The 12,807-nt window shown below is 46.8% G+C and overlaps 1 non-coding gene across 1 annotated transcript; it reads right to left on the reverse strand.

Annotated features, from left to right (window-relative positions):
• Positions 1-2,034: 2,034 nt before the first annotated feature.
• Positions 2,035-2,140, reverse strand: LOC123780960 (U6 spliceosomal RNA). Its single transcript, XR_006776555.2, has one exon. It is a non-coding gene; the product is annotated as a U6 spliceosomal RNA (small nuclear RNA).
• Positions 2,141-12,807: the final 10,667 nt, after the last annotated feature.

A 12,807-nucleotide genomic window follows, 5' to 3' on the forward strand; every position in this document is an offset into this window, starting at 1 on the left:
TCCGATGGGGAAGCAAGGGCCATTTCCCCAAATGCGAAGATGCACTTCTCAGGGCTAACACAGAATGGGTGTGCCACTCAGGCATAGTCCGAATAGCAGACATCAAAGCCAGATGAACGTGTGTGCATCTGCGTGTGGAGTCGGGACTGGGTAGTCCACATCCTGAGAGAGACAGAATTATTTTAATCATTATGAAAGTGAAGTGGTCCTACCAGGACTTTTTAAAAAATCAAGGTCCCAGGTAAGAGCGTGGGCTCTGAATCCTGTATCATCCTTTAACTGCCCACATGACCCTGGACAAATGACCTAATCTCTCTGTGCTTCAGTTCCTTTATCTGTAAAATGGGAAAAATTACAGCACCTACTCTGTGAGTTGTTATGAATGAATGAATGAATGAATGAACGAATGAAAAGCACGTAGAACTATCCTGGGCATATAGCAGGTCTTCGATAAGCATTAGCTAGCAATGTCTTGAAGTTTAAAGGTCTTTAGACATTTAAACATCTGAAGAGGCAAAGAAATACAAAATCCAATCAATGATTTAGAAACTAAGTTTGCAGATTTCCATCAACGGAGGAAAGAATTAGGTAATGACTCAGTCCCAAGGATACAGATCAAGGCAGTCATAAGGGCTCTGAGATGACCCCACATGGAAGGTCTTGAGATTAAGTCCTCCCATCAGGGTCATGGACAAGGACCCAGCGTATAGATCTTAGGTCATTATGCGACATCAAACAGCTGAGTAGGTATCCTCAAAAATTGCTCAAATGATCTGACAATTTCCCCAGTGAGTAAGTACTTTTTGCTGTTTTATATCCTTATAATGCTTGTGAGAACTTGGTTTATTAGAATAACAGATTACCTTGTGATTCCAATTTCAAATACATAATTGAGGGGCTCCTGGCTGGCTCAGTCAGAGGAGTGTGCAACTTTCGGCCTCAAGGTCGTGAGTTTGAGCCCTACATTGCGGGTAGAGATTACTAAAAAAAATAAATAGGGGCGCCTGGCTTGGGTCATGATCTCAGGGTCCTGGGATTCAGCCCCACATTGGGCTTTACTGCTCAGCAGGGAGTCTGCTTGTCTCCTTCTTCCTCCTCCACCCCACCCTCACCCCGCTCGAGCATGCGTGCATGCTCTTTCTCTAATAAATAAAATCTTTAAAAAAAATAAACTTTAAAAATAAATAAAATATGTAATTGAGGGATTGCTCTGAACTTAAGATTTTACCCTTTCATACATTGTGCTGGGACAGCTCATCAAATTTCAAAGACACTGTATCTATAATCGAAATGTGTTAGGTGTATAAGAGTCACTTAAGCTACTTGAGAAAGTTTGTCAACCAATTATACTTAGGAAGTTGAGAAAATATAGTAGATGTGATGGGTGATGCAAAGGAAACATTTACAGGAGTTTATGTTTATAAATGAGACCAAAATTGATCAAAGCCTCCCGAGCAGTGACTGCTAAAATTTGCGAGACCTGTAATTAGAATAAGAAGTTATTGAAAATGAAATTAAGAGCTTAAGGACGAAGTAGGTTTTTTCCTTTTATGTATAACTTTAATAAATCGAATACTAATTTTTAAAACCTAAGCCAAACCCTAAATAATCTTCTCTGCACACAGAAACTACTTTTTAAAATACTTTTTTAATTGAAATATACTTGACACACAATATGACATTAGTTTCAGATTACAATACAGCAATTCGACAACTCTGTACGTTATGCCACGTTCACCACACGTGCAGCTCCCATCTGTTATTCAAAAAATTACTTTTAAGGGCATCAAAGAGTATTCACATTAGTGTATAATATGTGTGTATGGGTTTGAGATTATTTGAGGCAGTCTTTTTTTTTTTTTTTTTTTTTTGAGAGCTAAGACAGTTTAATTTAGAAATAAGCTTTGGACAGCCTCCCTCCCAATCCGAGGGGAGCCTAAGGGCCCACAGAGGAGAGAAAAGCCATCAGGGAGTGTAAGGCCACCGAGTGGGGAGGGAACAACACAGGAGCAGCTACCAACAGTGCCATAAAGCAAAACTATGGAACCTTCACGAATTTGCCTGTCATCCTTACGCAGGGGCCATGCTAATCTTCTCTGTACCGATCCAATGTTAGCATATGTGCTGCTGAAGAGAGCAGGAGACAGTCTTGTCACCTCTCATTTCTGTCTGTGTGGGGTCAAGAATAGAACAAATTCCCAGCAGGCCCCTGGGCTAACTTCCCAGCCCCCTTCAGTTCACACAGGAACTATGCATGGGTCACGACGCTTTGGGCAGTGCTCACCCATCACCACCTATGGAGCCTGGAAGACAGAAGTGTCCCCAGCCCTTATGGGACCAAGGGTGTGGCTCACAGTGTCCCCCAGAGGGATGTCCTATCTTGGTGTGAGAGGCAGCAATGGGCAGACCCGTCCCAGAGTCCGGGGCTGGGGTGAGCCACGGCTCCTGCTCCCTCCACGGCTCAGAACACGGAGATCAGGGCGCAGTCCTCGTGGGCACCTCCTTTGAGGGAGGCCCTGCGGTGGTCAGCAGCATGGCTCCGGGCAGGAGAGCCCACCTTAAGAGAGGCCCTGTTGGTGGAAGGAAGAAGTAAATGACAAATCGGAGTCTCGCACACAGGACTAGAAATAATCTCTGGAGGAACTGTGATGAACTTCACTGGTGACAAAGGTCAAGGGCAGGGGACAGGCTCCAGAGCAGGGGACTGACTCCACAGTGGTAGTTTCTAAACTAACTACATACCATCAGTAGTACCATTTTGATCGGGGATGGCATTGAAAGTGTAGATTGCTCTGGGCAGCACAGACATTTTAACAATGTTTATTCTTCCGGTCCATGAGCATGGAATGTTTTCCCATCTTTTCGTGTCTTCTTCAATGTCTTTCATAAGTGTTCCGTAGTTTCTAGAGTGTAGATCCTTTACCTCTTTGGTTAGGTTTATTCCAAGGTATCTTATGGTGTTTGGTGTTATTGTAAATGGCATTGATTCCCTAATTTCTACAGTTACATTGTTAGTGTAGAGAAGAGCAACTGATTTCTGTGCATTGATTTTGTGTCCTGCCATGTTGCTGAATTGCTGTATGAGTTTTAGCAATTTTGGGGTGGAGTCTTTGGGGTTTTCCACATAAAATATCATGTCATCTGTGAAGAGAGAGTTTGACTTCTTCTTTGTCAATCTAAATACCTTTTATTTCTTTTTGTTGTCTGATCGCTGATGCTAGGACTTCTAGTACTATGTTGAACAATAGTGGCGAGAGTGGGCATCCTTGTCGTGTTCCTGATCGTACGGGAAAAGCTCTCAGCTTTTCCCCATTGAGAATGATATTCACTGTAGGCTTTTCACAGATGGTTTTTATGAAATTGAGAACTGTTCCCTCTATTCCTACACTCTGAAGAGTTTTAATCAGGAAAGGATGCTGTATTTTGTCAAATGCTTTTTCTGCATCAGTTGAGATCATATGGTTCTTGTCTCTCCTTTTATTAATGTGTTCTATCACACTGATTGATTTGTGAATGTTGAATGACACTTGCATCCCAGGAATAAATCCCACCTGGTCGTGATGGATAATCCTTTTAATGTACTGTTGGATCCTATTGGCTAGGATCTTGTTGAGAATTTTGGCGTCCATATTCATCAAGGATATTGGTCTGTAATTCTCCTTTTCGATGGGGTTTTGGGATCAAGGTAATGCTGGCCTCATAGAACAAACAATCCTAAAATTTGTATGGAACCAGAAAAGACCCCAAATCGCCAAGGAAATGTTGAAAAAGAAAAACAAAGCTGGGGACATCATGTTGCCTGATTTCAAGCTATATTACAAAGCTGTGATCACCAAGACAGTATGGTACTGGCATAAAGACAGACACATAGATCAATGGAACAGAATAGAGAGCCCAGATATGGACTCTCAAATCTATGGTCAACTAATCTTTGACAAAGTAGGAAAAAATATCCAATGGGAAAAAACAGTCTCTTCAATAAATGGTGTTGGGAAAATTGGACAGCTACATCCAGAAGAATGAAACTGGACCATTCATTCTCTCACACCATACACAAAGATAAACTCTAAATGGATGAAAGACCTCAATGTGAGACAGGAATCCACCAAAATCCTAGAGAAGAACATAGGCAGTAACCTCTTCGACATCAGACACAACAACTTCTTTCAAGACACGTCCCCAAATGCAAGCGAAACAAAAGCAAAAAATGAACTTCTGGGACTTCATCAAGATAAAAAGCTTCTGCACAGCAAAGGAAACAGTCAATAAAACAAAGAGGCGACCCACAGAATGGGAGAAGATACTTGCAAATGACATTACAGATAAAGGGCTGATATCCAAGATCTATACAGAACTTCTCAAACTCAACACCAAAAAAACAAATAATCAAGTCAAAAAATGGGCAGAAGACATGAACAGACACTTCTCCAAAGAAGACATACGAATGGCTAACAGACACATGAAAAAATGTTCAACATCATTAGCCATCAGGGAAATTCAAATCAAAACCACATTGAGATACCACCTTACGCCAGTTAGAATGACAAAAATTGACAAGGCAGGGAACAACAAATGTTAGAGAGGATATGGAGAAAGGGGAACCCTCTTACACCATTGGTGGGAATTGGTACAGCCATTTTGGAAAACAGTATGGAGGTTCTTCAAGACGTTAAAAATAGAGTTACCCTATGACCCAGCAGTTATACTTATTTACCCCAAAGATACAGATGTAGTGAAAAGAAGGAGTACATGCACCCCATTGTTCATAGCAGCAACGTCCACAGTAGCCAGACTGTGGAGGGAACCAAGATGCCCTTCAACAGATGAATGGATAAAGAAGAAGTGGTCCATTTATACAATGGAATATTACTCAGCCATCAGAAAGGATGAATACCCACCATTTGCATCAGCATGGGTGGAACTGGAGGGAATTATGCTAAGTGAAATAAGTCAAGCAGGGAAAGACAATTATCATATGGTTTCACTTATATGTGGAACATAAGGAATAGCAGGGAGGACATGAAGAGAAGGAAGGGAAAAATGAAGGGGGGCAGAATCAGAGGGGGAGATGAACCATGAAAGACTATGGACTCTGAGAAACAAACTGAGGGTTTCAGAGGGGAGGGGGATGGGGGATGGGTTAGCCCGGTGATGTGTATTAAGGAGGGTATTAAGGAGGGCACATATTGCAATGAGCACTGGGTGTTACATGCAAACAATGAATCGTGGAACACTACACCAAAAACTAATGAAGTACTGTATGGTGACTAACAACATAATAATTAATTAATTAATTAATTAAAAAATAAAATAACTACATATGGGTGCCTGGGTGGCTCAGCCGGCTATGTGTCTGTCTTCAGCTCAGGTCATTATCCCAGGGTCCTGGGATCAGCCCCTTGCTCAGTTCCTTGCTCAGCAGGGAGCCTGCTTCTCCCTCTCCCTCTGCTGCTCCCCCTGCTTGTGCTCTCTCGCGCTCTCTGTCAAATAAATAAAATCTTTTAAAAAATAAAATGAACTAACTACATAATCAGGTTGACATAAGTCTTTTGTCCTCTGTCTGTGGCCTGCCTGCTCACCGGAGAATGCCACACTGCAGGAAAATCCCTCTCGCAATGTCTGGGAGGCCCACGTGTGTCCCCAAGCCCTGGGGACCCGCTCCCCTCCCACGGGATCTGGGATGCTTGGCTGGCGCGGCACTTTCTGGGCACGTTCTCAGCTGTCTGTGCATTTTGGAAGCAGAGCTCAATGAATCCACTAGAAGGATTCTTTCTAATTAACCCCTAGAAGTTTATGTTTTCAGACAGTCCCAGAACTGCCATGTCACAGTAAGATTTTGATCCTTATTATCACTCACCCTAAGGGCTCCCTCAGGACCCCAGGGAAGGAGACAAAGGTGATGTGACACTAGAGAGGCTCGCCTCCAGGCAGGATGGCTGGCCCTGGGGTGACACTGGTCCCCACCGCGAGCAGAAGAAGGGGACCGAGGCCAGGATCTGGGAGAGCAGGCGGTCAGCAGCCAGGCTTCTCTGGCCCCCGTGCGGGCCCACTGCTCCCGCCCAGAGCTTGACAGAGTTGGCAGAATGGAACCAAAGAAAGCACCAGCCTCTTGCCTCACCCCCTCTCAGATGCAGCCTCCAGGTATCCACCTGTCCCGTTGCCCCAACCTCTCCTTGCCTTGAAAAAGAATCTGGGAAATTAACATTCCCCCCCGCCTCCCCCCCAACAACTGAGAAGTATTTGAAAAAGTTTCCCAGCATAACAGGAAGAGCAGGAAGAGGACAAGTTTGCACAGAGCTGGCTGCAGTCTGCTGGGAGATGAAAGAGAAGGTTCTTCTCATCTGTTTTGCATTCTCTAGAAGAGGGACGGGGTCGTCAGGGCCCCTGGGGCTCACATGAGGCAAAATCATCCCTGATTTTATTGGTAATTGCTTGGGAGTCAGTTCCCCCCAACTGTGGCCTTGACCCTCCCCTGCAACAGTTCTGCTGACCTTGCTGGGGGTCACCAGCCTCGACAAACCAGATTGTTAATGAAGACAGAAATGAATCATTGTATTTTGGGGTATCTTTGTCCAGCAGCTTAACATCCGCCCAAACTAACTAGCACTCAGGAGAACGGCTTCCTCCCCCTTGTCTACCTTTCTGTTGGAGGGTACCCAGGCTTGGAGATTCTAGAGACAGCTCTTTCCATGTTTATTTACAGCCTCTGCATCCCTGAATGTACATCAAGGAGGCCGATTTGAGAAGCAGCCACCACTGGGCCCTCAGGACCTCGCCAACAACCCAAGCAAGGCTTTCCCTCTGTGTCAAACTCACTTTGATGGGTCCTTTTTCCTCTTGCAATGAGTTTTCTCCTGGAGCTTCCCTACTGCACTCCGAAGAAAGACCGAGCTCTCCTTTGTGGCCATAAGGTCTGTGTGTAGGGTGCCTGCCTTCCTTGAAAACCTCAGCCTCCCAACCACTCCACTCCAGCCCCACTGTCTTGCTTCTGTCCCCCAGATAGGCCAAGTGCATCCCTACCTCAGGGCCTTTGCACTTGCTGCTTCTTCTGTTTGGAAACCTCTTCTCCCACATCTACGCAGCTGCCTCCTTTTCCTCATCAGGTCTCATCTCAGATGTGGTTCCTCAAAAGGTCGGCCCCGGCCACCCTAGCTGAGCACCCCATCCACACACTCTGTTCCTCTCTACCACGTGACCCTATTTAGTCTTTTAATGACACAACTCTGGCCTGGAAAATCATCTCCTTGTCTCGTGTGTTCATTGTCTGTCTGCTACCCTCATAAGAATCTAAGCTTCTTGAGGGCAGGGGTCTGTCTGTCTTTTCTCCACCACATCCCAGCGCCTAGGAGCTAGGCTCTTGGTGGGTGCCCAGTAAGTATCAGCTGACTGACTACCCAGTGTCCCTGTCATCAGAGAGCTCAGGCATTATCAGAGTTGACACACAGAACTCTCCTGTGTTACTAGAACTCTGCTAACCCTCAAATGGGAGTAAATGAAGCCTGGCTAATTCTACCCCAGGGGCCAGGTGTGGCTTCATACAGAAGGACTCCCCAGAACTGCATTTTGAAAGATATGTAGGTGCTTCCCAGGTGAACCAAAGGTGCAAAGGTGTTAAAAAAAAAAAAAAAAACAGGACCATTCAGGAAACAGCAGGCAGTTTGATGAGACCAGAGGAAGGGTTGTGCAGGATGGGGGGAGGGGGGAAGAGACCATCAGGAGGGGCCCCTCCACAAAGAGAAAGAACTTGGGTTTCCTTCTAGAGACAGCAATTGGCCACTGTGAGGGTGTCTTCCCTGTTAATATTTTGGCTCCTTCCCATGTTGAAGAGTCTGAAACAGAGGGATGACTGGGTCAGAACTGCAGTTCCAAAAGATCCCTCTGCCAAAATTGGAGTCCCCTGTGTCCCTTGCCCAATTATGACCGCATTCAGGCATATTTCCAAAGACTACTGCCCTCTTTCTAAAAATAGTTAGTTTTTCTTTGGGGGCACAGAAGTCTGCAGCACAATCTTCTAGAAGGAGCGATCCATGTTTCAATTCCTCGAGACTTGTATCGTCACCTGACTGCATGTCTTCAGCTTTTTTTGTCCACTTTCGAAAGTCAAATTACATCACATGGCAGATCTCATGGGGTGGCAGGAGGAGCTAGAGGGTGTCTGATGGACTAGAACTTAGGCTTTGTTCAGCTCGCCTCTGCGTCTTTCATGTTTGGATAGAAACCCAGCAACCGCAACGGTGAAGTGGAAACATACTAGTATCTGGCCGCTAAGATTGTTTTGAAGTTAAAGTTAGTTAATATCGTGTATCAAGCACTTGGAAGATTCCCTCCGATATGATGAGCGTTATATAAAGTGTTTGGTGTTCTCTGGGACCAACACAGATTCGCTGTCTAGAGTTGACCAAATAAACTGAGTTTCAGTGGAAGAAAAACATAGACGTATATACCTTGTGTGCATGTGTGTGTCCGTGTCCCTTTAGTTATGAGCCAGCCTGGGACATATACATACTTCCACTTCCACTCTCACAGACCTACTACGTGCCCAACAGAGTTCCAGGTGCCATACATGTGTTATCTCATTATCCGCACGATGAACCTCCAAGGTAGGCATGATTATCCCCACTTTACAGGTGAAGAACACTGAGGTGCAGAGAGGTTGACAACTAAAAGTTGCACAGCTCAAACTTCACCTGTTTGCGCCTATATCCCTCCTTGTACCTCAGTAGCCAGAGGACAAAAATCCCATCCTTTCCATCTTTGCATTCCCAAAGCCCAACACAGGGAGGGAAGGGGATACCCGGTGAGTGTTTGCTGGGTCTGTATCCCTGTATATGTTATATGGTCAAAATTACGCTTGAAAGCTCTTTCAATGGTCCGCTCATGTATCCAAAAAATGTTGATTGAACACCTACTATGTGCAGGGAGATAGCACTGGAGATAAAGTGCACCGGATGGGCAAAATCCCTGTTCCTGTGGAGCTGGGAGTCTAGTGAGGCACTAACTCGATGGTTAATATCACATCAGGTAGTGTTAAGGGCCAGGAAGAAACAACAAGGTGACGAAGGGAATAGAGAGTGACAGGTACTACTTTAGATAAGAAGGTCAGAGCATACTTTTCTGCCGAAGTGAAATTTGAGCAGAGCTTGAAAGAAGTGAGAAAACAAGACATGTGCCCATCAGGAGAAAATGTGAGTATTCCAGGCAGAGGGAACAGCAGGTGTCAAGGCCCTGGGGTGGGAATTAGCTTGGAGTTTGTAGAGCCCATAAAGTGAAATATACATGGTGTTATAGCTCAGCCCTTCACAGCGACCTCTGCTGGCTACCTACCGGAGGGGATCCTCTTTGTCAAGTCCCCACCCCCACCCCAACCTAGGTGCTATGTGCCTTTCCTTCCAACAGCCAGCACCTGCGCCTCTCCTTCTGACCTCCCCAATACACTGAAGCCACTTTGCACACTGAGGTAGAAAGCAGGAAGTACCTGGAACTGACTGCTCTCCTGACACCTTCTCCCTGCCTCCTTTAACCGGTGCCTGGAGGGTGGGGACAAGTATGGAGGAGTGACTTTCATTCCAGAGCTACCCTGCAGGAACAGGCTGGCCCAGCCACACAGGACTGCACCTGAGATGACCCCTCCGTTCTCTGTTCGGCTTCTCTCCCTTCCTGTCCTGCTTCACCCACTCCCTTAGCGTCCTCATGGGAGCACATCCTTGCTAAGCCACTCGACTACCTGAAGCAAACATACAATGAGTAATGTTGCAGAACATAGTAATAAACACAGCTGCAGAACGTTTTCTATTTTTTAAATGATGGCAACAAAGACATAGATTTGGCTGTGCTGAGTTAAATGCACATAAGATGTTACCCCCACTGTATTATATCCCCCACTCCAGCCCTCCAGGACCCCAAACTGGGGCAGCATGAAGGCCTATGGCCTGTGGGTCTGAGCTCAAAGCACTGCCTTTTGGCATCAGGGAGGGGATGGTCCTCTCTGGAAAGCGAACTTGGATCGATCTTCAGAGAGACAGGAGATAAAGATATTTTTTTCCAATTCTAAGGTTACTCAAAGCCTCAGGAGACAGTCTGAGCATATCAGTCATGCCAGGCTGGCATCCAAGCCTATCACAAAACTACTTCTCCCCCTCCCGAGGACTTCCCTGCCCCAAGTGCAGGCAAATCCTTTTTAGCAAAGGCCTCGCCCTCATCCCTGGCATAGCCCAGGCTTGAACGCATCCGTTCCTTCCTTTGCTCAGCAGACATTTACTAAGGAGCCATTGAGCCAACTCGTGGACGACACTAAGCCAGGTGCCCACAATTCCGCAGGTGCCCAGATGGAGAGAGCATCTGGCCCCAAGGATCCCATCAGCTTTGAGTATGAGCCGTGTCCCAACTAGGAACCCACTTGTAATAAATTATTACAAGAATGGCCTGCGTCCCCTTCACAATGTGATCTTGTCCCTTCTATCCAGGGGTGGACTCTATTTCCCCATCCTTGAATTGGAAAACTCGACTAGAAAACTTATATGTTAGTTTTCTATTGCTCTGTAACAAATGGCTACCACAAACTTAGTGCCACAAACTAGCACAACACTCAGGCACCATTTCCATTTCTGTGGGTCAGAAGTCCAGAAACAGCTTCACTGGATTGTCTGCTTGGGGTCTCAGGACGCAGTCAAGGTGTTGGCTGGGGCTGTGTTCGCATCTGAAAGCCGGGATCCTCCCCTGGGCTCACTGGTTGTTAATAGAATTCGGATCCTCCAGATTGTAGAACTGGGGCTCTGGAGGCCGAGAGACCACCCACCGTTCCTGCCATGTGGTCCTGTCCACATCACGGCAGTTTGTTTCCTCCAGGCCAACAGGAGACAGTTTCTGCTGCTTCAAATCCCTCCCCTCAGCAAACACCTGGATCCTCTTTTAAAGTGCTCTCCTGGGCGCCTGGGTGGCTCAGTCAGTTAAGCATCTGCCTTCAGCTCTAGTCATGATCCCCGCATCCTGGGATCAGCCTGGGATGGAGCCCCGCATGGGGCTCCCTGCTCAGTGGGGAGTCTGCTTCTTCCTTTTCCTCCGCTGCTCCCCTTGCTTGTGCTCTCTCGCTCTCTCTGTCAAATAAATAAATAAAAATTTTAAAAACAATAATAAGAAAAAAGTTTAAGAAACGTATACTTGGTCTTCTTCCTGGGCTCCTGGCACAAAGCCCCTAAAACCTTCGTGATTTCCTAAGTGATGGGATGAGAGGAGGGTCTTGTGTTATTCAGTCATTAGCCCCCTTCCGCCACACCTGAGTTTATGCTAATGCAATGACTCTTGGTGCACCTGCCCCTGGGTAGCTTCAGGCTGAGACTTGTCACCAGACAGCCCAAGTGATTAGAACAAGTGGTTGGCACTTGAAGAGCCCCCTTGAAGGCGCTTGGATGAGCTTCTGGGCTGGTGAACGCACGGAGGTGCTGGGAAGCAGGTGCACCCCGAGAGGGTGTGTTAGGTCTGCACCCCGCTCTGCATACCTTGCCCTCTGCGTCTCTTCCTTTGGCTGTTCTTGAGTTAGATCTTTTCTAATAAATTGGTAAATGTAAGTCAAGTGTTTCCCTGAGTCCTGGGAGCTGTTGCAGCAAACGATGAAAACTGGGGAGAGGGTCATGGGAACCCTCAATGTACAGCCGCCCAGGCAGAAGTCGGAGTGATCCAGACTAGCTATCGGCGCCTGAAGGAGTCTTGTGGGATCTGCGCGACATCCAATTGGTGTCTAAAGAGCTGAAAATCTGGCTGTCGGTGCGAGGAGCAAACCCACACGTTTGGTGTCAGAAGTGCTGCGAGAAGAGAACCGGATCAAGGACTCCCTTTGATTAACTCAGGGTCAGCTGGTTTAGGGACTTTACCATATCGCAAAAGCCCTTACCTGTTCACTGAACCCGTTCAGGGGAGAAAATCAGCTCATTGCAAGTGCCATCTGACTCAGGGGAGGGGATTATGCGAGATAAGCACAGCGGGCCGGGCCGGGGGAGGGCGCACAGGGCTGCAGGAATCTCGAGGGCCCTGAATTCTGCCGACTCTGACCTACAGCGTGCAGTGGGAGCGATGTTGTGCAACTTTCAAGGCTGGGCCTTAAGAGGCCTTGCAGTGTTCTTCACCTCCTTACATGGCTCCTGCAGCCCTGTGAGGAAGCCTGAGCTAGACTGCTGAATCGTGAGAGGCCTCGGGAGAGCGAGGCCCAGCCAACACCCAGTACTAAGCCCCCAGACATGTGAGTCCCCTCTGGCCATGTCTCTGACTGCAGCCCCGTGGAGGACCCGAAGCAAGACCAGGTAAAAAAACAAAACAAAACACACACACACACAAACCACCCAGCTGAGCCCAGCCGACCCACAGAATCATGAAAAATAGATTCTTGTGTATGAAGGCAACAAGTGATGGTGTTTCGTAGCACAAGCTAATGAAATCGCCCTTTCTCTGGGCAGCAGCTTGCACAATCCAGGAGATTAAACTTCTCCCTTGCGGTGTTGGACCAAATCTCAGAAGGACAGACTGTGGAAGAGGTAGAAGGAACTTGCTGTCATAGAATAGAGAGTGGGTGGCTCAGTTGGTTAAGCATCTGCCTTCTGCTCAGCTCATGATCCCAGGTTCCTGGGTGTTGGGCTCCATGCTCAGCGGGGAGTCTGCTTCTCCCTCTCCCTCTGTTCCTCCCTGCCCTGCTCATGCTCTCTCTCTCTCTCTCTCTCTCAGGTAAATAAATAAAATCTTAAAAAAAAAAAAAAAAAAGAGGATGTGGGAGAGGTGGAAAGATTCAACGTGGAAGTTACTTCCTCTCCTTAAAGCTCT

This window comes from Ursus americanus, chromosome 17 (assembly GCF_024610735.1).
Source record: "Ursus americanus isolate L20-20 chromosome 17, mUrsAme1.1.p, whole genome shotgun sequence".
NCBI lineage: Eukaryota > Metazoa > Chordata > Mammalia > Carnivora > Ursidae > Ursus > Ursus americanus.